This window comes from Meriones unguiculatus, chromosome 1 (assembly GCF_030254825.1).
Source record: "Meriones unguiculatus strain TT.TT164.6M chromosome 1, Bangor_MerUng_6.1, whole genome shotgun sequence".
Classification (NCBI taxonomy): domain Eukaryota; kingdom Metazoa; phylum Chordata; class Mammalia; order Rodentia; family Muridae; genus Meriones; species Meriones unguiculatus.
In genome coordinates this window covers 103,770,444-103,795,593 of record NC_083349.1, presented here as the reverse complement: position 1 = coordinate 103,795,593, position 25,150 = coordinate 103,770,444, and the positions used below count along the sequence as shown (strand labels likewise).

General features: G+C 41.7%; 1 protein-coding gene across 1 annotated transcript in view; it reads left to right on the top strand.

Moving 5' to 3' along the window:
• The first annotated feature begins 251 nt into the window (after positions 1 to 251).
• The window catches only part of Rasgrp3 (RAS guanyl releasing protein 3), a 96,358-nt gene continuing 71,459 nt past the window's right edge, over positions 252 to 25,150 (top strand). Inside the window, exon 1 of the mRNA XM_021659492.2 lies at positions 252 to 537. The gene's annotated coding sequence lies outside the window, so the exon portion shown is untranslated. The remainder of the gene's footprint in view (positions 538 to 25,150) is intronic.

The window sequence follows — 25,150 nt, the reverse complement described above, 5'->3', positions numbered from 1 at the left end:
AAGTTGAATTAGGCCAAATTTTCTTCAGCATGTTTGCTGGTGTAGGCTTGAAAGGAACACACACACACACACACACACACACACACACACACACACACACGCGCGCGCACCTCTGACTGCCTTTTGAAATCAAATACATTTCCTGCCTCTTCTTTCCTCAGTACTAACACCAGCAGCTTATTTATAGCCCAGGAAAGGGGAAAAACAACAACGCTCCACTGGAGGCCGGAAAACTAAGTCGGGAAAGAATAGGAGGAAGTGGGCCTGCTTTACTCCTTTGAGCCCAAAGCCTAGCCCCTTCACAGTAGCGGTTGCTGGGCATAGTTGGCTTGCAAATTTCTTTCTTTCTTTTTGACTCTTCACATTGGGACTGTACTTGAGCCATGGAGGTGATGACAGCTTTTTCAAGGAGAGAACAGCAATCTCCAGGTGTTCCGGCACACTGAAAAGACACTTTGAAGACCCTGAGGAAAGAAGGCCGACTCACTACTGCCTGGACTTCTATTGACTACCTGACTGTGGTGACTGCGAATTCAGGTACGCCTCAGTTCTACGTTTCCCTCCTGGTGTGTCTTAACACATTTCATTGGCTTTGCATGTTGGCCACCGGCAGCACCTGTGATCTGAGGGCAGGTCCTCCTGAAAATACTTGGTGAGCTTTGTGTCTCTCAAGAGTAGACAGCCAGCTGCCTCACACACGGGCTCCCCCTGAGCCCTAAGAGTAAATGTGTACTTTATAGTAGTTGTTCCCTTGTGGTAGATTCCTCTCATTTCAGCATCATCTCTAATCTCATTGATGGTCTTTTTTTTCTTAAACATCTGCCTGATACTAGTTGTGTTCTTTGTTGTGCTGATCAAGAACCCATCTGCCATTTCTGTCATCAATACTGGCTTAGAATATACTTAATAAGCGTGTTTTTAAACACAACCAGACTGTTGCTCAAGTTATTTTACCGAAACTTAAGTTTTGTATAAAATTATGAAGATGAAAATTAGTCTGGTACAACCTTTCCTTTCTTGATCAGTCATTTTTAAGCAATCACAAACCCTATAAGAAGGTAAAAAATAGCCCAGCACTGAACTTTTGCTGTGATGAGAACCATTCATAGTAATTATTTACATTTAAATTATTATTTATTTCCCAAAACATTCCTGCTGCACGTATTCTGAGTGTCTTCAAAAACATCCCTGCCCTTAGAAACGGAGAGGTGGGAGGTCAGCTAAGTGAACCCAAGAACAGTTGGTGCTGCTCAGAAAATCCCGGGGCGCTCTCAAGGGCATTCCTAGCTGCTAAGCGAGTGTTTGTTTAAATGATGAGCCCGAGTGCTTCTGAGGCAGGTAACACCCACCTTTGCGTGGCAGAGACGCTCACTGATGTCGGCACAGTGACCGACAAAGGAGTGGGCTCTGTGGGTTGTTGAGAAGGAAAGCAAGCAGTTTGCTGCTCTCTCTGGTCCTCCCTGTGAGAGAGCGGTGTGTTTAGAATCTGCAGCAAGAAGACAGACAGCAAGGCTAAAAGCAGAACCAGGAGCTTGTTTTCTATTTGTCAAAGACTTGTTGCTTGCTCCTTGTTTCTGGTTTCCCAGTTTAATAAATATATTCATGAGATTCCAGTTATTTCAAATGCATTTTCTGTGAATTGCCAGAAGAGCTTGCCAGAGCTGGTGAGGTGCCCGGGACTCCTTTCTAGATCAGGGGAGCTCTCTTGGGCCCGTTTCCACGCTGAAAGATTTTAAGTGCTTGTTATTGTTGTGGTTGTTTTTTTTTTTTTGTGTGTGTGTGTGTGTGTGTGTGTGGTTGTTATTTTGTTTGTTTTTTTACTGCCTCGAAATTTGTAAGCCGTCCCACTGAAATGGTTCACAGAGATAATTTTTTTTTAATAGAAAAAAGAATGATTTCTTGCCTGTACTGAAGTTTTGAAAAGACAAAGGGAAACACAATGGCTCTAGATAAGTATGAGAGAGCTGAACAAGCCACTCTCCATATTGATTTTTCAAGGCACCACAATACTCTCAGGTCAGTTCTGAATCTGTCTTGTTCTACTGAGTCGTCATACATGTGGCAGGGACTGAGATCTTGCTCTCAATAACCCACATCTCCTGCTGCTGAACTCGTCCCTCCCAAAATCGCTAGAGCACTTTTGCCAGCTGAGCTGATGGTTTGATTAAAGTGCTTGCCAAATAGGCAGCAAGTAGGAAGATGGAAGTTTCAATCCCCAGCACCCACATGAATGCTGGACAGGCTAGTTTGCCAGGTTGGCAAACTCTGGCTTCATTAGATGATCCTTGCCTCAGTGACTATACGAGAGGAAGCCTCCCATGTCAATTGCACATCTTTATACCCACATGCACACCACACACACACAAGAAAAAGAAAAAGACACTTTTACAGTGAACACACTCAGATGCTTATCTTATGAGAATTAAGGTTTAAGATGAATCAGGTTTTCAGCAGTAGATAAAATGATGAGTTCTGGGTTTTAGTTTATAAATTTATGTTTTCTATTTGTCAAAGACTTGTTGCTTGCTCCTTGTTTCTGGTTTCCCAGTTTAATAAATATATTCATGAGATTCCAGTTATTTCAAATGCATTTTCTGTGAATTGCTTAATAGCTTTATAGATTATTTGGGGTATTTTCAGGTTTTTGAGAGTATTTTAAGTTAGGTAATTTAGAAAAACATTTGTCAGCAATTTTTCACTTTTCTATTAACCACCCCTAACATAACGCCTACAATTACTGTGTGTTTACAGTTTATATAGAATAGCCACCCTGGGCCTCGTGTTTCCGTACGAATGAAAGCAGGGTCAAAAGATCACATGGAACTGCAGTGATTTAGATGTCAGCAAGTATAATCTTCAACATATGGGAGGAGTAAAAGAGGGTGTGTGGTGAAGCAGGCGGAGGTCAGGAAGCCACACCCAACCCCCATCTGGCCTCAAGTTGGGCAGAGGACAGGGTGTGCTGTGCATTGGGTCTGCCCGATGAAGGGTCTTGGCAGATTCCCATTGTCTTCCCTCAAACCCTGCGATCCAAGCTAGAAAGCAGCATCACCCCACCAAAGCACAGCAAGTTCTCCTAGCTGTAAAATCCTGTCGTATCTTGGCACACTCAACATAAGTTAGAGAAAGAGAATCAAATAAAACACAGGAATTCTCCATATCGAACCAACTAATGATATAGATGATGAAGGAGATAAGATATAGAAGATAAGGAGGACCTCAGTCAGTGAGGCTTGATGGAGACATGAAGAGTTGAGTTGGTTCCTGGAGAGCAAAGATATGAGAACAGAAGAGGTGAGAACATCCACTGTAGGAAAGAAGCCCTGAGCCTGGACAGAGACGGAAATGAACATGGCCCACTCAGGGAACAAGGTTGTTACAGAAAATGAAAGTTGTCTACTGATGTGTAAATTTCTGGTTAAAAAAAATCACATTCTAATATCTATGTCCTATTGCTTGGGCTTGCACAGGGACAATTGAAAGGCTCATGTTTATAAAACAATTACCCTCTCACCTGAAATCATATAATCATATTTAATTAGATGTCCTTTTTTTTTTTTTAATTCTGCTCTCTGGCAACCCAATCAGGAAGCAGAGTCACAGCTTGACAAAAACAGAGAATGGAGTATGTGGGACCAGGGAGAATGTCTGAGAGGGTGAGGCCACACTGCCGTGGGACTGATGCAGGACTGAGGGATAGCATGCCTGAAAGATGTCATGGGACACTGAGAGATGTTGGACAGGTCAATGGCATAGATAAGACTTGAAGCAGGGCTTGCTAGGGTAGGGAGAACAGATCCCTGCGGCCTGGGTTCTGAAGCAAATGAAAAGTCCATTAGGGAGCAAATTGACCCACTCTGAAAACTAATTAGGATGGCTAGCGGAAGAGAGGGCCGAGTGTGATGGTGTGACTTATGGTCCACTGAACACCCATCACAAGTAGCTTCGAGCCAGGGAGTGACTGGGGGAGGGAGCAGATGATCAGAGATTATAGAGTTTGTGGTGATGGTGGAATAGCTAGGTGGAAGAGCAGTTAACAGCTAGAAACGCCGACTAGCTGGGAAGGAAGCCGAGGCAGCGCAGTAACGGCAGCCTGCTTCTACTGAACACTTACTGTATGTCAGGACACTGATGTGCGTTACCGTATTAGATGCTCACACCCAGTTCTGGGAAGCTTCCGTTTGCAGTCCCGTGAGAAAGGTGAAAGAGTGGAGCGCGGAGGGCGGTGCCAGCTGTCCACAGGTCAGGACTGCAGCAGCTCGAAGACAGTGGAAAATGCAACCCAAGCCCAGATTTGTGTGTAACCTAGATTCCTGGTCCTTTCTTGTTTCAGATCTGAGTGGACATTATAGAATTCTTCGCCTTTGGGATAATATCGCTGAGGAAATGGAAATAGTTTATACAAAGAGCTTTCACTTATTATTGTAATCACCTTTTCGTTTTTTATTTTTATATTTTTAGTCAGGGTCTCACTCTGTAGCCCAAACTGGCGATCTTGTCTCAGCTTCCTGTACTGGGTATACAGGAATGGGTATGATACCTAATTTTATTGTTATATATTTATTGCCTATTGTTTCCCCCTTATTACATCATTTTTCATTTCCCCATAATTTTTCTAACTGTAATAGAGATTGTGCTGAAGAACAAAACAAGGACCTGGTTACCCTCTAGTGGGGTCATCTGCTCAAAATCGTCAGCAGAGACTAGCCTGGCTAAGCCACTCAGGAGTCTTAAAGAGTGTGGCCCAAGCTTGCACTGCGGTGCCCGCTTTGTTTTGGAGGTTGTTTGTATTAGGAAGGCTGCAGAAAACACTTCATGAAATTACCTACACCCTTCAGTGGTAGAGCATTTGCCTGGCAGGTGCAAGGCTCTAGAGTGCATGATCAACACCAGGAAAAAAGAGAAGAAAGAAAAGAAAAAGAATTATGTTATTTTATTATGCTAAAACTCTAAATTAGAAATATATTTCAAGGAAATAATCACTTTCGGACGTTGTATGTAGACTTCTTTTTAAGGAATCACTTTTTACTTTTTTGTTTGTATTTTGCCTGCATGTATGGACAGAGGTGAAGCACCCATGTGCAGCACCCACGCATGCCAGAAGGGAGTATTGGGAGCCCTGGAATTGCAGTTGGGGGTGGGATGGTAAGCTGTTGTTATGTGAATGCTGGGAACTGAACCCTGGTCTCCTTCCTGTGAGAGCAGCGAGCGCCCTTATCAGGTGAACAGTCTTTAGTCCCTGGAGAAGAATCTTTATTTGCAACAGGCACACTTTATTACTAAGCAGAAAATTCAAAAATAAGGGAGCTGTTTAATATTATTCCATAATTTTGAATTTTATAGAGCCCTTAGAATAGTTAAAGGTGCTGGAAAATAGTCAGGTTTTTAATGTTACATGTGAAAAAAAAGACTATAAAATTATATTCGTGGTATGATCATTTTTTTTCATATATATGTGAAAAATTATATATTTATATAAATATATTTGTATACTTACATATAATTTCATGTGCATACATACATACACACATATATGAATTACGTTTGAGAATTCATAAGCTGACATGTTAACAGCAGGGATTTCTTGTCAGTGAAGAATACACACTACTTTATAACCAGCATCAAAGCCCAATACTGTCTACACAAAGACTCTGTCCTGTGCCCTGCCGTCATGGTGGACAATATGTGCTAATTCAGCGCTATGTGTGGCCTCCTCACCCGGTTCAGAGCGTATCCTGTTTGTGACAGCGTTAACTCTTGGTCATGGAAAAGCTTGTGATGCGCTGGCCACCTCCATGACTTCACTGTATTCACAGGCAACAGGAAAAGAACACACACACATACACATGCACACACACACACACACACACACACACACACTTTTTTTTTCCGTAATTGTTTTAGTAATAATTGACAATTGGAGGAAATGAATGGCAGAAAACAATTACAGGCAGACAAGATGTCAGCAGATCCGACTGGGAATTTCAGTGGCACCCCGTCTCCTCCGCTTTATTCCTGAGCTCACTTCAGATATTATTGTTTTGTTCTCAATCTACTGCTGAAATCACTATTTTTTTTTTTCTTTTTTACTAGCAGTCACACGATTCTTTGCTGGCAGCATGCCCCCCCCATGTGTGTTGAATTCAACAATATGGTAATCCATACCAGGAATTGGTGTTGAATAGTTTATGCTTACTGCTATGCGGGGAACTCCTCCCTGCACACAAATCCAGAAACACTATTCAGCAATATCTCTGGAATTTTCCTGCATCAGACTAGCTGCCTGCAGCCCAGACATGAACTGTTAAAATTTTTACTTTCTACTTAACTTGAACTTGAAACAATCACATTCATGTTTCTATTTCTGCAAAATGATCTCTTGGCTTTGTTTAGTGGCAGTAGATAGGGCTAGGGGGTAGGGGTGAAGGTGGTGAGCAGAAACTCAGGATGAATGATTCATGATTTGCCGTCCAGTTTCTATGCCATGATATGGGAATAGTCAATGACGCCTTAGATGAAAATGAAGAGTGTATTATCAACCAGGATACGCTTAAGGGAGGTGAGGTGCCACTCACCTTTTACCGGCTTATGCCCATGGCTGTTGTGATGTAAAGTATTTAGATTCCGAGCATGGGGGAGCTGAGCAAGCAAAGGCTGTTACAACCTTTGTCCTATTTGTTTTCCAATGAATTCGGTCTGGACTAAAATTCTGCAGTAGCTCAGACTACACCGCTTTGTACTAGGGAGGCCTTAAGACCAGTGGCATCCCACAGGGATCTACAGCGAGCCACAGGTGAGCCACGTGGCTTATTTCACCTTGTCAAGTGACCGCATTAAAATATAATCGAAATAACTAGGTTCAGTAAATTTTAGCAAATAATTTCATTTAACCACTTGGCTCTAGATCATTACCGATTCAACACATGATAGATCCAAAAACAGTTTATGAGATACTTTACATTTTCCTTCTCCCCCCCACCATCTTTGAAGTTTCTGTTTTGAATTCAGACTGGCTCCATTTCAAGTGCTTGGTAGCTTTGAGTGTCTAGCGGCTGCTGTGAGTGTCCACACATGTAACATTTGGATTATGATCTACCACTTGGGGTCCAGAATCTCCATCCTACCCAGATTGTTGGTAACCCTTTGGGGTCTCAACTAAGCTAAATAGTTAAAAGCAGGCAAAGAACTGATGGCTTTTGTCATGTGGTCTATTAGAACATCTCAAAGTTTGATGGGTCTGAGAAACTACTGATTTCTCAATTGAAGCCATAAGTAAACAGTGCTGGGGAGGGGGCACAGTGGGTAAAGTGTTTTCTGAGCAGTTCTGAGGACCTAAGTTTGCATCCTTAAAACCTCCTCCCCCATAAAAGCTGGAAGTGATGGCCTGCCTCTATAGCCCCAGAACTTGGGGTACAGAAACAGAAAGATGCTGGGGAACTGCCAGTATGCCCCAAATGGAAAGCTCCATGTTCTGTCTCCAAAGATGAGGTGGCAGCTGCTAGACACCCATGCCTGACTCCTGGCTTCCGTGCAGGACTCGTGTATCTGCCAGACACACACATACAACACCGGCAGGAGAGTAATGCAGATTCAAAACAAATCTGGATTACATATTTGTAATAGACTTTATTTTATCATCACAATGATCCCGGTGAATCTAGGCTCAGAGTAGATTCTTCTATACAGACTGAAACAGAGTTCCAGAAAGCATTTGTGATTTTGTGCTTCTAAAACTGCATCAAAAGGAAGACATTTTTAGCAATTAAAATGCGCACGCACGCACACACACACACACACACACACACACACACAGTTCTAGCATTGTGACTAGTTGCTGATGTTTCATTAAAGGGTAGGAAGCATGCTTCAATAGTGTAGTGTGACTCTCTGCCCTGGGGACTCCCATGCCAGTCAGCTGGGGTGATAAAGATAGCTCTATGCGCTCAATAAGGAGATGCAAAAATAAACCTGTGGAGGAGCATATAAAACCAGAGAACCCTGTAGGTTTCCAAAGGCGGAGACGAGGAAATCCAGGCTCCTGGAGCCCTGAAGAGGAGCTACGGCCAACTGCAGCAGTACTATTTGGGGTTCATTTCTGGTTACACAAGGGTTTGATTATGAAGGTAGATTTAGAGCAGTCAGAAAAATTCCAGACGCAGAAGAAAAGCTAATACCAATGTCTGAAATGCAAGTAATGCCCGTTTGCTGCATGGCTCACTCGCTGGGAATGCTCCAAAAGCTGGGGGATTTTCCTGGCCCTCTCAATTCACTTTCCATTTTCTGCGCTGGAACAGAGCTATAAATAGTGATCAGGCGTCTGAACCTAAAATGCCATATGTCTTCAATGAAATTGTTTCAGTGCATCTACAATGGGTATACACCCATTGGACAAAGCTCGGGCTTGATAAGCTATTGTTTAATGTAAATATGTTATTGAATTGCTTAAATTATTCATTTTATTTGCAAAGAATATAAGGGTTTATATGGTATTTTTACAGTGATGCAATGCACTATATACACACACTATTAATATGTTAATAATTATACGATAAATCCTTGCATAATATGTTAATAAACAAAATAGCCAACATAATAAGCCAACGTATCTTCACCTTGTGTGTAAAGAACCAAGCACTAGTAAAGACTGTAGGAAGCAGATGCTACCCTGAGTTCCAGGATCAGCCTGAGAGGTAAATCCTATCTGTTTTACCTGTGCATGTTGGTAGGAAAGCAAAACCATTAATAAAGAATGGGGAAATACAAGTCTCATGAAAGTCACTTACCTAAGTGACTTGGGAACAGTCCCTTTTAGTCTTTCATGTTTAACTTTACTTCCAAAAGCTGACCTTGGCACTTAATGCATAACCCTATTTAGGATTCCTTTCTATCTCCTGGTCATGCCTCTGAGAGAGGGGAGGGAAGTCTGTGGGGGTGATCCTAGCTGACACTCCTAGCAGTGGGATATGGAGCCTGAAGTCTCCATCTACCTCCTGTAGCCAGACTTCCAGTGGAGGGAGGGGGACACAATCCAACCATAACACTTTCAATCCAAACTTTGTCCTGCCTATAAGAAATGTAGGGATTAAGATGGAGCAGAGATGGAGAGAATTGTCAACCAAAGTCTGGCTCAAGCTGAGACCCACCCCATGGGAGAGAGCCAACCTGTGGCACTATTAATGATGCTCTGCTATGCTTGCAGACAGGAGCCTATTGTAACTGTCTTCTGAGAGGCTCATCCAGCAGCTGATGGAAACAGATACAGAGACCCATAGCCAAACAATAGGCTGAGCTTTGGAGTTTTGTGGAAGAGTGGAAGGAAGGCTTGAGGGATTTGGAAGGGTCAAGGACACCATAAGAAGACCTGCAGAGTAAACTAACCTGGGCCCATGGGGCCCACAGAGACTGAACCGCCAACCAAAGAGCATGCATGAGCTGGACCTAGAACCCCTATATAGATGTGCAGCTTGCTCTTTGTGTGGGTCCCCTAACAATGGGAACAGGGCTATCTCTGACTCTGTCTGCTGCCTTTGGATCCCTTTCCCAAAGATGGGCTTCCTTTTCTGGTCTCAGTGTAAGACGATGAGCTTAGTCCTCCTGTGACTTGAGGTACCAGGGTGGGTTGTACCACTTAAGACCCTCCTTATCTGAAAAGAAGTAGTGGGAAGCATGGGGAGAGGAAGAGTGAGGGCAGGACTGGATGAAGCGGGGAGGGAGCTGGTATCCGGCTGGAAAGTGATTAAAATTTCAAAAGGGACTACACTGATTTACAAATAGGTGAGGTTTTACTGAAGGATAGAAGACAGCAAATTGCAGAGGCAGTTTAGAATTAAATCCTGAAGTGTATTGGGAATGAAACTAGACAAATCAGCTCAGGACTGCTTGGGAAGAGGGTGAGACTGGGCTTGGAAGAATGACTCTCTGAAGCCTTTGGGGTCTGGGAAAGGAAAGGGAGGGGTATGTCGTTAGCTTTCACATCCCAGTTTTTTTTTGTTTGTTTTGTTTTTTGTGTTTTTTCAATTTTATTTTTATTAATTACAATTTATTCGCTTTGTATCCCCCCTGTAGCTTCCTCCCTGCTCCCCTCCTCCTCTTACACCCATCCCCCTCCCCCAGTCCAGTGATAGGGGAGGTCTTCCTCTCCTTCCTTCTGATCCTAGTCTATCAAGTCTCATCAGGACTGGCTGCATTATCTTCCTTTGTAGCCTGGTAAGGCTGCTCTCCCTTCAGGGGGTGATCAAAGAGCAGGGCAATCAGTTCATATCAGAGACAGGACACTATCTCTGGAACCCACTTGGACACTGAACTGCCATGGGCTACATCTGTGCAGGGGTTCTAGGTTATCTCCATGAATGGTCCTTGGTTGGAGTATCAGTCTCAGAAAAGACCCCTGTGCCCAGATGTTTTGGTTCTGTTACTCCTGTCCTCTCCAGGTCTTACTATTTCCCACTTCTTTCATAAGATTCCTGCACTTTGCCCAAAGGTTGGCCATAAGTCTCAGCATCTGCTTTGATACCCTGCAGGATAGAGCCTTTCAGAGGCCCTCTGTGGGAGGCTCCTGTTCTGTTCCCTGTTTTCTCCCTCTTCTGACGTCCACCCTCTCTGCCTTTTAGGATGGGGATTGAGCATTTTAACCAGAGTCCTCCTTCTTGATCAGCTTCTTTAGGTGTACAGATTTTTAAGTAGGTTTATCCTATATCATATGACTAATGTCCAATTATGAGTGAGTGTATACCCTGTGTGTCTTTCTGCTTCTGGGATACCTCACTCAGGATGATCCTTTCCAGTTCCCACCATTTACCTGCAAATTTCATGATTTCCTTGTTTTTTTATTGCTGAATAATATTCCATTGTGTAGATGTACCACAATTTCTGTATCCATTCCTCAGTTGAGGGACATCTGGGTCACATCCCAGTTTTTAAGCATTAGTGAGTAGCAGCAAGCTGGATTCTGCGATTGTTTTCTCTTTGTTTGTTTTTGTTTGCTTTTCTTATATTTATGGTTGTGAGCCTAGCCTTTAACGGCTGAGCCATCTCTCCAGGCCTTTTGTTTGCTTTTCTAAGCACTTGGAAGTGAGGTGCTTATAGCAATGCCAGACACAACTTGATCTTCCGTGAAGGTCAAAAAATCTGGGCTGAGTGTGCCAGTGTTTACTTTTACAAAACAGTAAGTAAATCCAGGGACCCACAAGGAGGTTGGGACAGAAGTTTGAGACAGGGAAAGAGAAAACACTTGCTATACTTGATTCTCCCTGAGAACTAAGGAGGTTTCTTTTGTCCTAGGGGCCTGGCCAACAAAGACAAACAGTGGTGACTGTGCCATTGGGGTGTCCTGAGGTGTGTTTTTCAGATAACACCACCCTAAGGCTCTTCTGTCATTAACCATCCTTTTTCAGTACCTCCTTTCTTGGTTTCTTTGTCTTTTACTTAGGTCATTTTCTGTCAAATATCTGCATTTCCCTGTGAAATAATCTTCCTTCTGGAACCCTCCACCTGTCACCCCTCCACACACACACACACACACACACACACACACACACACACACACACACCATGATTTTCTCTTTTCTCCATCACAATTTGAAGTTAACAAATCTGACCTCTGTCCTCAAACTCACTGAAAGCCAGGGAGAAACTGTCCAGGTGAATAATGTTTTTCAGCTTTTATCCTCTTTGATCTTTTTGCCTTTGAAGATCCTAACCTTTTCCAGGATTAGACACTGCTTGGTCCTGGTGTTCTTCCTACTGTAAACACTTAATTGATGTGTGTGTGTGTGTGTATATTTGTGTTGTGTGTGTTTGTGTGTTTTATATATTTGTGTGTGTTTTTCATGTGTGTTTGTGTGTTGTGTATGTTTGTGTATGTATATTTGTATATGTGTTTGTTTGTGTGTGTGTGCACATATGCTAGTGTGCCTGTGCCATAGCATTCATGTGGAAGTTAGAGGACAACTTCTGGGGAGCGGGTCCTCTCCTTCCACCTTGTTTTGAAGCAGGGTCTCTCTTGTTTTGTCATTGTGCTGTGTAAGAGAGTTTTCAGCTGATCTCCCTGTCTGTGCTGCTCATCTTCCCATAGGAGTGCCAGGATTACAGATGTGTACTGCCACATCTGGCTTTTTAAATTGAGCTCAGGTGGTCATGCTCATGTGGCAAGTGCTCTTACCCACTGAGCCATCTTCTTAGTCCTTCTAACCTTTCAAAGAACTTCACCTTCTCCCCACAAACGTCACTGTTTCCCACTTCTCTCTAAATCCATTCTCCCCAGGTACACTTTTTTGCCACCAGTGTGCAAATAACCCTGAGCTTCCTTAAACAGCTTTGAGAGAATTGGAGCTTACGTCGTATGTCCACCATTGTCTAGTTGTCTGCAGTATCGCTCTTCTTGATGTTCCTCAAACAGGGTTTCTGAGATGAGAATCGAGTCCTCCATCGATGTCTGCTGTGTGGTTCTTGGTCCTTGAGGTGCTGACATCACTCTGCAGCTGTGGCCATACATCCCTCCATCATGCCCTTCACCCACCGTGAACCCAATTGGGCACCCTTTCTGTGAAATGTGTCTTCTATTCTCCGCACTGTTCTTCCATTCCTGTTCCTTTTCTCCTCATTTCTGGAGTCTCGTAGTGACCACACAGCCGGTTCCCTTCTTGTAGGGACTCCCTTTCCATATACTCAGTCCAAAGTCCTGAGAGAACAGTGAGTCTGGGAGAAGGTGCAAGCTGCCTAGAGTCTTAGCCAGCTTGCAAGAAACAGAGATATAGACAAAGTGTTTTATCTGTTCCAAGTAAAGCCATGTGTTACATAAATGGAAGAAGTAACCAGGGAGGTGAGGGCCTTTCTCTAGAAACCACAAGGTCAGGGGCTAAGGCTACATGATGGAACATGACGGGCACTTCCTTATCCCTTCCTTCATTCTCCCACCCAGCTTCTTCTTTCTTAACCTTGCCCTACACCCACACACAGGAATAGAAAGAAGTCTAGCAACTCCCGGTTTATCTCTCATAGAAATTGATACACCTATTGTGAGGCTAAATTTTTGTTATTCTGTTTTTGAGGCTTGGTCTCAACTATGTATCCCTGACTAGCCTGAAACTTGCTATATACACGAGATTAGCCTTGAACCCAAAGAGATCTGTGGCTCTGTGTCCTGAGTGCTGGGATTAAAGGTGGGAACAACCAAGCCTGGTTAATTTAATTTTTGAACATTTATTTGTATATAGACAGGGTCTCCCTGTGTTTACCAGGCTGGCCTCCCACTCAGTATATAGCCCAACCTTGCTTCAAACTTTTAATCCTCCTGCCTCTGCTTCTGAAGTACTAACATTACAGTTCATGATACCCAGCTCTAGCCCATTATAGATTTGTTTTGTTTTGTTTTGTTCCACGCTGTTGTGGTTGGAAAAGCGACTTGACAAGGTTTCAGTCTTTTGTAATTTGTTAAGACTTGTTTTATGTCCTAATACCTGGCCTATTCTGGAGGCTGTTCTGAGTGTGCTTAAAAGAATGCATGTTCCATGGTTGGATGGAAGCTCCTCAGTGCTATGTCCATTCAGCCTAGGGTGTATTGTTCAACTCTATCATTTCTACCTTGGCTTATTTTCCATTACTGAATGCTAGGTGTCTAAATTTCCTATGATTATATTGTGTATTTCTACCTGAAGTCCTGTTCAAATATCTAAGCATTTCAATAATAATCACACGTATTTATAGTTATTAGAGCCTTTTATGAATTAATTCCTTTATCATTTAATGCATTTCTTTTGTCTTGTTTTACAGCTGTTGACTTGGCATCTTTTATTTGTAGCTACCTCTGTTCTTTTGGCTTATCTTGCACATGGAATGCCCCTTTGCATCCCTTTACCTTCAGAGTGGCCGACAGCAGACCCTTGTAAACAACACAGAGTTGAATCTTTGGTTTTTATTCATGCAGCCACTTTATGGCTTTTGACTCAATCCATTTAGCAAGCAACCACTGATAGGTAGGGACTCTATAGTGTAATTTTTAGTTGCTTTCTACTCTCCTGTGTATATGTGGTGTATGCATGTGTCTACCTGTTTGTGCATGGATGTACTTGTCCATATGTGCATGTATGGAGGCCACAAGTTATGTTGAATGTCTTCTATGACTCTCCAACTCACTTTTTTTTTTTTGAAAGAGGGTCTCTCACCAAACCTGGAGCTTGCTAATCGGCTAGACCGGCTGACAAGCAAATCCCTAGGATACACCTGCCCTGAAAAGGGGTGGGTGCGCCACACCTGATATTTCATGTGGGTGATGGGGCTGCAAACTCAGCGTGCTTGGGCAGCGAGCACTAAACAGCAGAGACATTTCCCCAGCTCGTGGCCCACTGTTTTAGAGATCTTTTGTTCATTCTTCCCCGGAGGCTGACTCCTTTGTGGTCTAATTTTTGTTGTTGTTGTGGGAGTCTGCTTTGATTCCTAACTTTTTATCTCTTGTTTGCTCCACAGGCTTTGCTTTGTTGTTACCACCGGAGGCTTACATAAAACATCTGATATTTTTAGCCATCTGTTTCAAGCTGAAAACAATACCTTTTTTTGTTATTGATGTCACAATTTACGTCATTCTATATTGTGAATCTATTAATACAATAATGTAGCTATAGCTAATATTAATATATTTTGAATTCTACTTTCATGCAATACTTAAAAGTGACTAGGCCATCACCATTATGGCATTAGAATACATATGGGCTCATACTTACTATGGGCTTACAATTTTATTTTTAGTCTTTTGATGGTCAAAAGTGAGCCCATTCTATTGGAATCATATTTCAAATATCATATTTTGATCATTTTTTTTCCAGCCAGTGATATACAGCATTTATTCTGTGATGATACTGGACAGTGGCCATGAGTTCCCTGACAGGCATATGATACAGAACAACCAACTGGCCCTCTATACCCAACTGTATTGTCATGCTGCAATGCATGGAAGGTTTGGTGAAATAATTGCTTTTTTGACTCATAATATTTTTGACATCTGATGCTCTTTTGGGGGTGTGGTACCATTGTAGGTGGAGGAGTAGCCGCATTCTGAACTTTGCTAGATACTCACTTTTTAACAGAGATGAGTTTAACGTCTTTAAATTTTATTTATTGTTTTCAGTGGATGGGTATTTTGTCTTCCTGTGGTGTCTGTGCAGAGGCCAGAAGAGGGCATCAGCTCCACTTGGGCTGGAATAGCTGTTGTGAATTGCCATGTGGGTGCTGGGAGCCAAACCCTGGTCCTCTGTAAGAACAACCAGTACCCTAATCCACTGAGCCATTGCTCCGCCCGTAGAGATGAGTTTGATACTTCCACACAGCTAGTTAATAACTTTTCACTGTGAAGACCTCTCTTTAGCTCCTAAGGCATGTCTAATTAGTGATGAAGCCTCACACCTCTTGTGTGTCTGGGGAAGTCCCTTTTCTCTTCTTCATTTCTGGAAGATGGCCTTGCCAGGTTTATTATCTTTGGCGGACAGATTTTTTTTTTTTCTTTCAGCTTCTGTATACATCATTCCATTTTTTTTTTCGTGGACTACAAGGTTTTCTGAGAATTGTCTTCTGAAAGTTTTCTATTTATGTGGTGAGTTGCTTTCTTTCTTGCCTTGCTGCTTTTCCTTATTTACTTTGTCTTTGAGTTTTGAGAAATGATTACATTGTGTCAGTGTGACGATATCTTCCTATGTTAACTACTTGAGGTTCATTGGACTTCAGGGATCTGAATGTTTATTTTTCTGTCTACATCTTAGTAAGTTTCTGTCAACTCAATTACGCACTTGGAGATTTGCAGAAAGCATGGAGAATGCAAACGGGGCAGAAGTTTACTGGAGGAAATAACAATATCTTCCTGGCGTGGCATCAGAATTCCTTCAGAATGAGGCAATGCTTTTTATGTCCTTACCTTGGAAGTTGAACTGTCACTTTTCATGTTGGCCAGAGAGGATCTGCCTTGATTCAGTGTGAGTAAGGGCTACACAAGAGTCCATGAGGCTGGCTGAGGGCCATTGCAGGCTACTGCACACATGCACCAACTCAGCCTTCACAAAGTTGTGATTAGAGAATCTCATTTTTCTTTGCGGTGCAATATGTTAACTTTTTAATAAGGATTTATGATTTTTAGAATCACAAACCTGTAAGTCAGCAAAAGTTCATTAAGCTGTGTTCCAGAGTGTAGAAAGTTGTCCTCTACCACGGTGACATGAAGGTGAATGATCTAGACCTTCTTTTGCTTCTGACAAATCTGTTAACAAGGAAAGTGGAGCTTGGCTAGGAGGAGGGATAGTTTCAAAGGCAAAACACAAGGCTGGGAAGAATGAGCCAAAGTGGAACATCTAAGGAAGGAATGAAAGCACCCAAGGGCCAAGACGTCAAAATGAGTTGATCTTTTCATAAATATGAACATATTACAAAGGCTTCCAGCTTCCAGCTTCCAGCTAGAGATGTCTTCCCCTCCTTCTTCCCCTCCTCACCTACTTTTGCTTCTTTCTAATATTGTATTCAAATGAGATCAAAGAGTTTTTGCATAAAAGAGAGATCATGTCTCTTTGACTATAGCAGAGACTGGGGTTTATTCTCTCAAGAGGTTTAATATGAGATATTTTGATTGCAGGACTCTCCTCTCTGGACGAGATCCAACTGAAGACAAACATATTTCAAACTGGGGAACTGACTCCAGCTTGAGACCCAGCTCTTTTCTCCCCTTTAGCACTTGGAATGCTGTGGACACTCAGAAAAAGTTCATAGGTTGTAGGTTTATCTTAGAACTTGGCTAGAGAAAAGAAGTCATCTGATTTCACATCTGAAAACCACAAGGGTTAGGGGACAATCTACCTGAAGCGGTGTTTGCTTCTGCAGTGCTCCCAAGTGAGCAAAGCAAGAAGGTGCCAGTGACTGGCTTTGCTTGGGTCCAATGCCTACCTTGGGCAAAAGTAGACTAGGCAGGTTGAGACTGTAGTTGAAAGTGGTGGCGGAAGGAGGTGGAAACCTTGAGCAGACAGTGTCATAGTGCCAACTCAAACTTCTCAGCCTCTTCTGTAAGAGATGACATCATGTGGACAACAGCATCAAGGAACTTACAAAGTGCCTCATGAAAGTAAGAAATACATACACTTTATGTTTTGACAGTACAAGTTTTTTTTTAATTAAAAATTTTTGAGGTTATAATTTAATCACCAGGCATGATGGTACACACCTTTAACCCTAAAACTTGGGAGTCAGATATAAGAGGATCTCTCAGTTCCAGGCCAGCCTGGTCTACAAAGCTAGTTCTAGGCCAGCCATGGCTACACAGGAAAACCCTATCTTGAAAAACCAAAATAAATAAATAAAAATAAAACTTAAGCATCTCAGTTTTTCCCTTCCTCCTCCAAACTCTCCTATGAACTCCCCCTTTGGTTTCTTTCAAATTCATGGTCACTTTTTAAAAATTGTGGCTTCATCTATATATCACATATAAAATACAGATTTCATATATATTATATATCACATATATAGTATAGATACTATATACTTATATAGCTTTATATATAGTATTTATACTCTATATATTATTGTAATATCAGGGTTTTCTAGAGTAACAAAACTTACAGAACAAATCTCTCTCTATGTATGTATACACATATGTGGGTTTCATTAGAATGACTTACAGGCTGTGGTCTAGCTAAACCAACAATGGCTAGCTGTAAACAGAAAGTCCAAAATCCAGTAGTTGCTCAGTCTACAAGGCTGGATGTCTCAGCTGGTCTTCAGGATATGCTGGAATACCGAGGAAGCAGGTTCTAATGCCAGTGAAGGAATGGATGTGCTAGCAAGGTGAGAGCAAGCAAAGAACAAAAGCTTTATTCCTACATGTCCTTATATAGGCCTTCAGCAGAAGGTGTGGTCCAGAATAAAGGTGTGCCTTTCTACCTCAAGATCTCGATTAGAAGTGGATTTTTCTACTTCAGACTAAGCAAAAACTCTTACAAATATGCCTTCCATTTTTGGAATTTAGTTAATTCCTGTTATAGTAAAATTGATAACCAACAATAGATGTCACTAAAACATGATATATATATATATATGTATGTAAATATAGATATAGATATGTCTGCGTATATATAAATGCTTCCTTCTCAGTCTGTGTAATGTAACTTGTATGTGTACCTTTTCCGGAGCTGACCATTTTATATCAGGAAACCCGTAGGTGTGCTTGTCCCTGGGGGAGACCATTTCTCCCATACTGAGCTTTCCTTAGTTGCTCATAATTCTTGTGGAGGGTTGAAGACTTATCATTTTTTGTTATTCCTAACCCCATCCACGTTAACAAGTCTACTGGTATTGCTGTTGTTCAGACTTAAGACTCACTCAGCAAGACGGAAATCTTGGTACTGGAAACGGCCATCGACCTAGTAAAGTCGTGGATCTTAGAGGAGAGTCTATAATAGCCACTTTACTAAAACAACATAATCCCCAACTCCATTCCAAATGTTTCTTCTTATACACCTAGATAAATTTTACCCCCTCCCATGGAAACTTCTCTTTGCAACGGTTGGAGACCGTTACAGTAAAACCACAACTAATCAAGATGCAGAGCTGAGGTGCCCAGTCCCAACCAGCTACAACACAACTCCTGCACCTACAGCGCAGGGATCATTGCACAAGAGGGGGCACTCACTCATCTAGTTGATTTATGATTAAGATGGGCTCCGAAGAGCAGTGTGGTAGAGTAGCTTACTGTCCCTCAAAAGGACTAAGCTGAAATAGCATGAGAAGAAAGGAGAAGCCTAGTCTTGGGGTTCCTAGTCCTGTTCAATGTTCTATTTTAGCTACTCAGTGATCAGTAAGCATCACAACTTCCTTGAAAATTGGGAATAGGGAAGGACATTTGGAAAGATGCTTTCTTCAAGTAAAGAAGATTGCTGTCATGTTCCTAGTTCCGTTGTATCTCAGGCACAGTTCCCCTGCACGTCATTCCCCAACACGTGTAAAATGAATGGAGGATGAGAAAGTACTGCCATACACAGCCCAGAGGAACCACGTGGCCTCCTTTTGGAATCAGACTAAAGGATTAACTTCTGGAAAGAATTTTCCATCTGTTTCCCTGATAAGACTGATTAGAACCATCTATCTAGCTTTGCATACTCTGAACTAGCAGAGGAACTGTACCATCTGGCCCTGCTAAATTTAGTGCAGATTTCTTCAAGGAGTTCTGGCTCCATTATGCAGGCAAAGAGTTCCTTTTCCGAAATCCAAAGGAAAACAGGAGCTACCAGGTGCTAGAGATGACCATCTGAATGCATGGCCCATTCACGTAGGAAGTGTTGAGTGATTTTCCTTAGACTGGCTGGACACCTGGTAGCCAACTTCTTGTGAGTTTCATTCTTTTTGTGGTGGACTTAACGGCACAGACCTCCTTTGTACTTCTCCCATCCCTTGCTTTTCCTACTGCATCAGTCAGTGTCTTCTTTTATTTTTGGCATAAAGAACTTGCTTTTAGGTAGTGTCAAGGTTTTAGAATAGGCAGTTTAAAGGGATTGAGTTGATGAGAGGTATCTCGCTGGTCCTCTTACGTATACACGAACAACCTTATACCTCATAAAAACTGAGCTGACCTCAGGCCTGTCTCCTTGTTTGCCATTTAGTGACAGGCTTTACTCACTGATTGTGAATTGAGACAATCTACACTGTGGTCATTAAAATATTATGTAACTTTAGTTTTTAGTATCACATGTTTTTTTTTTTTTTTATCTCTCTTGTTTCTGTCTCTGTCTCTCACCTTCTTTTGAATTCTTAAAGTTTGCTATATTCCATTTTTCTCTATTTGTGTTTTGGAAGTTACACAATATGTCTTCTTTGTTTTATAATTGGAACACACACTCTATTTAACAAAGTCTAATATCAACATAGTTAATCTGAGGCAGGCTTGTGACCCACATGAACTATTTCAGCATTTGAGAGGCTAGAGTTCGAAGCTAGCTTCAGCTACATAGTAAATTTGTTCAAAGGCAGTCTGAGCTGTTCATTAAGATCTTGTCTAAAAAAAACTGAAATCAAATCAAGGCAACAACAATAAAACACCACCGCCAGCCTCCTCCTGAGTACGTAAGACCTTAGAGATCTTTAATTCTGAACTCATTCTTCTTCAGTGCTATCACTGTAAGGGGTCCCCAGAGTAAACACAGAACACACCCAGACACCAAGTTCTCAGAACAAAGGAGATTTATTACCCTGGAGGGATAGGGTTGGGGCCTGGGCACTGCCTCTGAATAGGATAAAGACAGGTGTTTCTGCAGGAGTGGTTTTAAAAGAGGAAATGGGGAAGTCTGTGATAGGGTGAGTTGGGAAGTCCTGATGGGACATGTTAGCCAGATAATGAATTTTGATTGCTGGACATTGGTGTTTTGATAGCTGGAATTTGAAGTTTTAGTCAGGCATAAGGAAGTAGTCAAATAAGGGAATAGACCTTGGGGGCTGCCTTTAGGAGTGTACTCTAACTGGCTTAACAATTATTGGGCCTGTTAGCCCTTCCACAACTGCTGAACATTTAATTTCTACTTAAAAAAAAAAAAACTGCCAAGATACAATGGGCATAAAATAAATTGTGCATATTTAAACTACAATTAGATTTCTTGACATAGCACAAATGCATAAAATAACTGTTACAATAATGATTAAGATACCACAGAACAGATTTGGTATAAAGGAGATTTATTGTGGGAGATAGGGAGAGAGAAAGGAGGGTGCAGAGAGAGAAAGAGACAGAGACAGAGAAGAGAGAAACCAAGAGAGAGGAGAGAGAGAGAGAGAGAGAGTGTGTGTGTGTGTGAGAGAGATTGAGAGTGGGCCCTTTTTATCCGGCACACACCTGGTGGCACCTCTGGAGGTGGTGGCAGGTGATGACATCAGAAGTTGCTAGGCCCCTGAAAGACAGGCTAGTGGAATTGCCTGTGAACCAACAAGGACCACCATAATAATAAAGGCAATAAACATCATACTTCCAAAACAAATCAATCCAGCTCACACTCAGATAAGATCACTGTATGGTATGAAGATCTGCTAGTTTCCTGAAAACGTTAAAAGTTCTAAAAGCCTGATGGCTGGGAAGGAAGAAGAGGAAGCAGCAGAGGTCCTACCATCCTTTCCAAGCACACACATCCGATAACCGAGAGTCCTCCCATTAAACCCCACGCCTTACAGGCCTTATTGCCTTGACACAGCACTGGGATGTGGCTGAGCCTCTCACACCGGTGTCTGGGGCATTTATTCAAACCATTTCAACACTGAGTTTGTATTTCACTTAAATTTTACTTTTAGGGCCAAAGAGTCGGCTCAGTGGCTAAATGTGCTTGTCGCACAAGGCTGATGACCAATGTTCAGTCCCTGGAAACTGTTTGAAGGTCAAGAGAGAGCCAACTCTACGGAGTTGTCTTCTGATCTCCACATATGTGCATTTCCCCTGCCACTAATAAATAACGATAATAATAATAATGATAATAAATGCTGATTGTAGAGGATGAACTATTTATTATAAATATAATTGGTGCTAAAATTAATCATATAAGCAAATCAAAAGTAGAATCCTGTTTGGTTTCATAAGAATAGATATATATTTGTTTTCATCTTTTCTCCTGGCTGCATGGTGTATACTTCATTGAATATTCATTCTGGTTATTTTGACCAACTGTTTCTTGTCTTTGGTCCTTTTTTTCTTCTTTCCTAAGACAGAGAAGCCCGGAACTCACGATTGGAACCTTGGCTGGTCCTCAACTCACATAATCCTGCCATAACACTCCACCTGAGAATTAGTATCACAGGTGTGAGGCTCTGATTTCTGCCTCCTCCCCTAATCTTTGAGTTGTTTTTCTTTTTAGCATGACATATGTTGAGTTTGTTTTACATGCGTCTCTGTTCACTTGCTGGCTATTTTTATAGGCCAAACTTCTGAAGTAGAATGTATTATTTCCTTTCTAAAAACCTATGCAGGAAACCAGTGCAGCCACCTTTTGAGTTGTGTGTTTCCATTTCCTTATTCAAAATGAAGTCTTTTTTTTTCTTTCTCTTCAGAGGTTCAGTTTATACATGACTGAGTGGGGAATGAGAACCCCATCGCCTGTTCTATGGAATGCAATTCCCCAGCTCATCCTATTACCTCTCTTACTAGGTTAGAAAAGGACTAACAAAGAAAATAAAAGAATTTGTGGTAGAATCATCAGGAAGATTACTATGAATTTTAAGCAAACAGCAGTCTATGGGATTGGGGTCCAGGGGACCATTTAAAGCACTTTTATTCTTACCTGGCCTTTCAATTGAGGACATGGAGGTGAGAGCTAGGGTTCATTGATCATTGAGTCCACAGGTGCCATAAAGTCACTGTGTATCTAGGCAGCAGAGACTTGCCTGCCTGTATTTTGTTCTGAAGGAAAAAACATTGCTCACCTGGGCCAATAAGTTGGATACAAAAACAGACTTGTATTTATTTTACCTAATTAATGTGTTCTTGAATTGTGTGTGTTGAACTTAGATTGGTGAGGTGTTATTTATTTATTTATTTTTTTTATGAACCAGGAGCCTATGTATATCTCATACGCTTTAAACAAATGTGTTTTTAAAAACAAAGAATGCTTGAGAATTATGAACAAATTCCCTCGTCTGTGTATTTGTCTGTGTATTTCCCTTGTATGTCTATTTCTTATACAACTTACAATTTTTTTCTCTTAAGGCCAGGAATCTGGAGTGTAATTGTTAGTGAGTTAAAATGTGGCTGTAGGTGCTAACATAGCTGTGAATAGTAATGCAGACTGCATACACTATTAAAAATACTCTCGTTCTAAGGTCTTAGTCTAATTTACCACACTAAAGTACGCAACAAAGACTTAGACGGTAGAAGAGTTGGTTTTGTTTGTTGACAAACTATCACATCTGGGGGGGGGAGTATTTGTGGACATTGGTGATTCTTGGCCCTAGGTTGATATTATATTCTTGCCTTGGGTGTCACGTGAGGTGCTGGCTCTTCAGTTACAAGATTATAGGCCTGCAAGCCACACAGAGTCATGTGTGGGAGGGACTGACCACCTCCCAGCAGCAGTGCATGCTGGGAATGTGCAGGAAGATGCTTCAAGATAACCTTACGGTTTTGGTTCTTTAAAGCCTGCCACTTTTTAGCTTCTCATGAAAACTGATCATTATTATTATTATTATTTCCCTAAGACAGAGAAGCCTGGAACTCACTATTGTAACCTAGGCTGGTCCTCAACTCACATAATCCTGCCATAACACTCCACCTGAGAATTAGTATTCCAGGCGTGAGGCTCTGATTCCTGCTTGATTATTTTTTTTCTTTTCTTTTTTTTTTTTTGCCAACCAGCAATTAATCTAGGGACTGAAATAGTCACTAGAGTTCATGGGAGTCTTAGTATGGGCAGATAATAAATGCTAAAATAACAAAGGGTGGCAGGAGGCATGGTAATGAACACCCATAATCCTATCATTTGAAAGGCTGATGTAGAAGGATTGTGAGTCTGAAGTAAACCTGGTCTATAGAGCACAACCCTGTCTCTTAAAGAGGAACTAACGCGCAAGGGAAAAACAACATTTAAGAAAAACCAGAAGTTGACAGACTCTAAATTTTAACTTTGACAAAGTTTAGTTTAGTTTAAGATCCTTTGGAAAAAAAAACTTATAAAATGTATAAAACTAAGCAGGCACCTTCTGATTCAGTTATTGAGTAGGCATGGCTGGAGGGATGTATTCTGAAATGAAATGTTATTGCTTCGCATTCTACAATCCAACTCCTCCAAGTTAATGTTTCTCAGAATGTTTCAGCCTGGGACCTTTTACCACTACTGCTGTTCAGCTTAGGAAAATAATTGAATTTTTTTTTTTTTTTTTTTGTCAAATCAGACATAAGTTCAAGGGACAAGGACAGATTTTCATCAGTAATCACTTTGGCAATCCTGAAAAAAGAGCCTGACCTACAGACTAGGGGGTAATGTGATTGTACAGAAGTAACCAGGAATCATAGAGAGAAAATGAGGGAGCAGCCAAGTAGGGGCTCAGTAGAGTCAGAGGGTTGGTGGCTATTGGCTGTCTGTGTCTGCTACTTATCAAACTCAGGAAGTTAGCAGTTACCAAAGTGAGAAACCTCTCCTCCTCAGAGAAGGAATGACTTAGGTCTTGTCTCCCTGGTGGCTGGAACAAGCAGTAAGGATTTTTGACAGCCTTGAGCTTCCTCAGGCAGGTACATCTAAGGGCAAACTAAAGCAGTCTTTCAGAACAGATGGTACCTTGACATTCTAGAAACTATTTTGAAGTTTGTTCAAATTGTGTGTGTGAGAGAGAGAGTATGTGTGAGTGTGTGTGTATGAGACAGTGTGTGTGCTGTGCTGTGTGTGTGAGTGTGTGTGTGTGTGTGTTGTGCTGTGTGTGCATGAGTGCAGGCGGGCACATGTGTCTCATGGCACACCCTGAGAAATCAGAGGACACGCTCCAGTGCAGGGCATTACCTTCCACCTGTTCGAGATGGGTCTCTTTGGTGTTTGCCACTGGGCATGCTAGGTTAGCTGCCTCTTCTTCCTGTCTCTTCCTCCCATCTCTCTATACAAACATGAACTACTATGTCCATCTTGTGTGGGTTCTGGAGCCCCAAATTAGGTCATCATGCCCATGCAACAAACCCAGTAAGCTATCTCCCTAGCCTGGGTTTGGTTAAGTCCTGGTAGGTCTAGATTGATAAGAGCCGGGGTTAGGGGAGGTCTGACTAGCATTTGATCAAGAAGAGGATCTTTGTCAACTGAAATTAATAAATGAGCAATCCTGATAATCCCATTTTGGAAATCTATATTATAGAAATAAAATAACCAACAACTGAAAAAAAAATGCATGCAACAATGTTGTGGGCAACAGTGTTTACCGAAGCAAAAACTGAAATTTGAATATTTAGCAACAGTGCAAGTGGGTACACTCTGTTTTAGCTGTACAGTATGGTAAAGTATATAAATTTAAAAAACTGTGTTATTGAGTTTGGAGCCAATATACATGACCATGCTTTAAAAAAAATTTAGAGGGTATCAGTTTTAAAAGCATATCCATGCTCCCTATCATTTTAGAATCTCATATTGCTGACATGTGACATAGAAAATTTATGTCAGTGAGACAAGGGAAAGGGATTGGT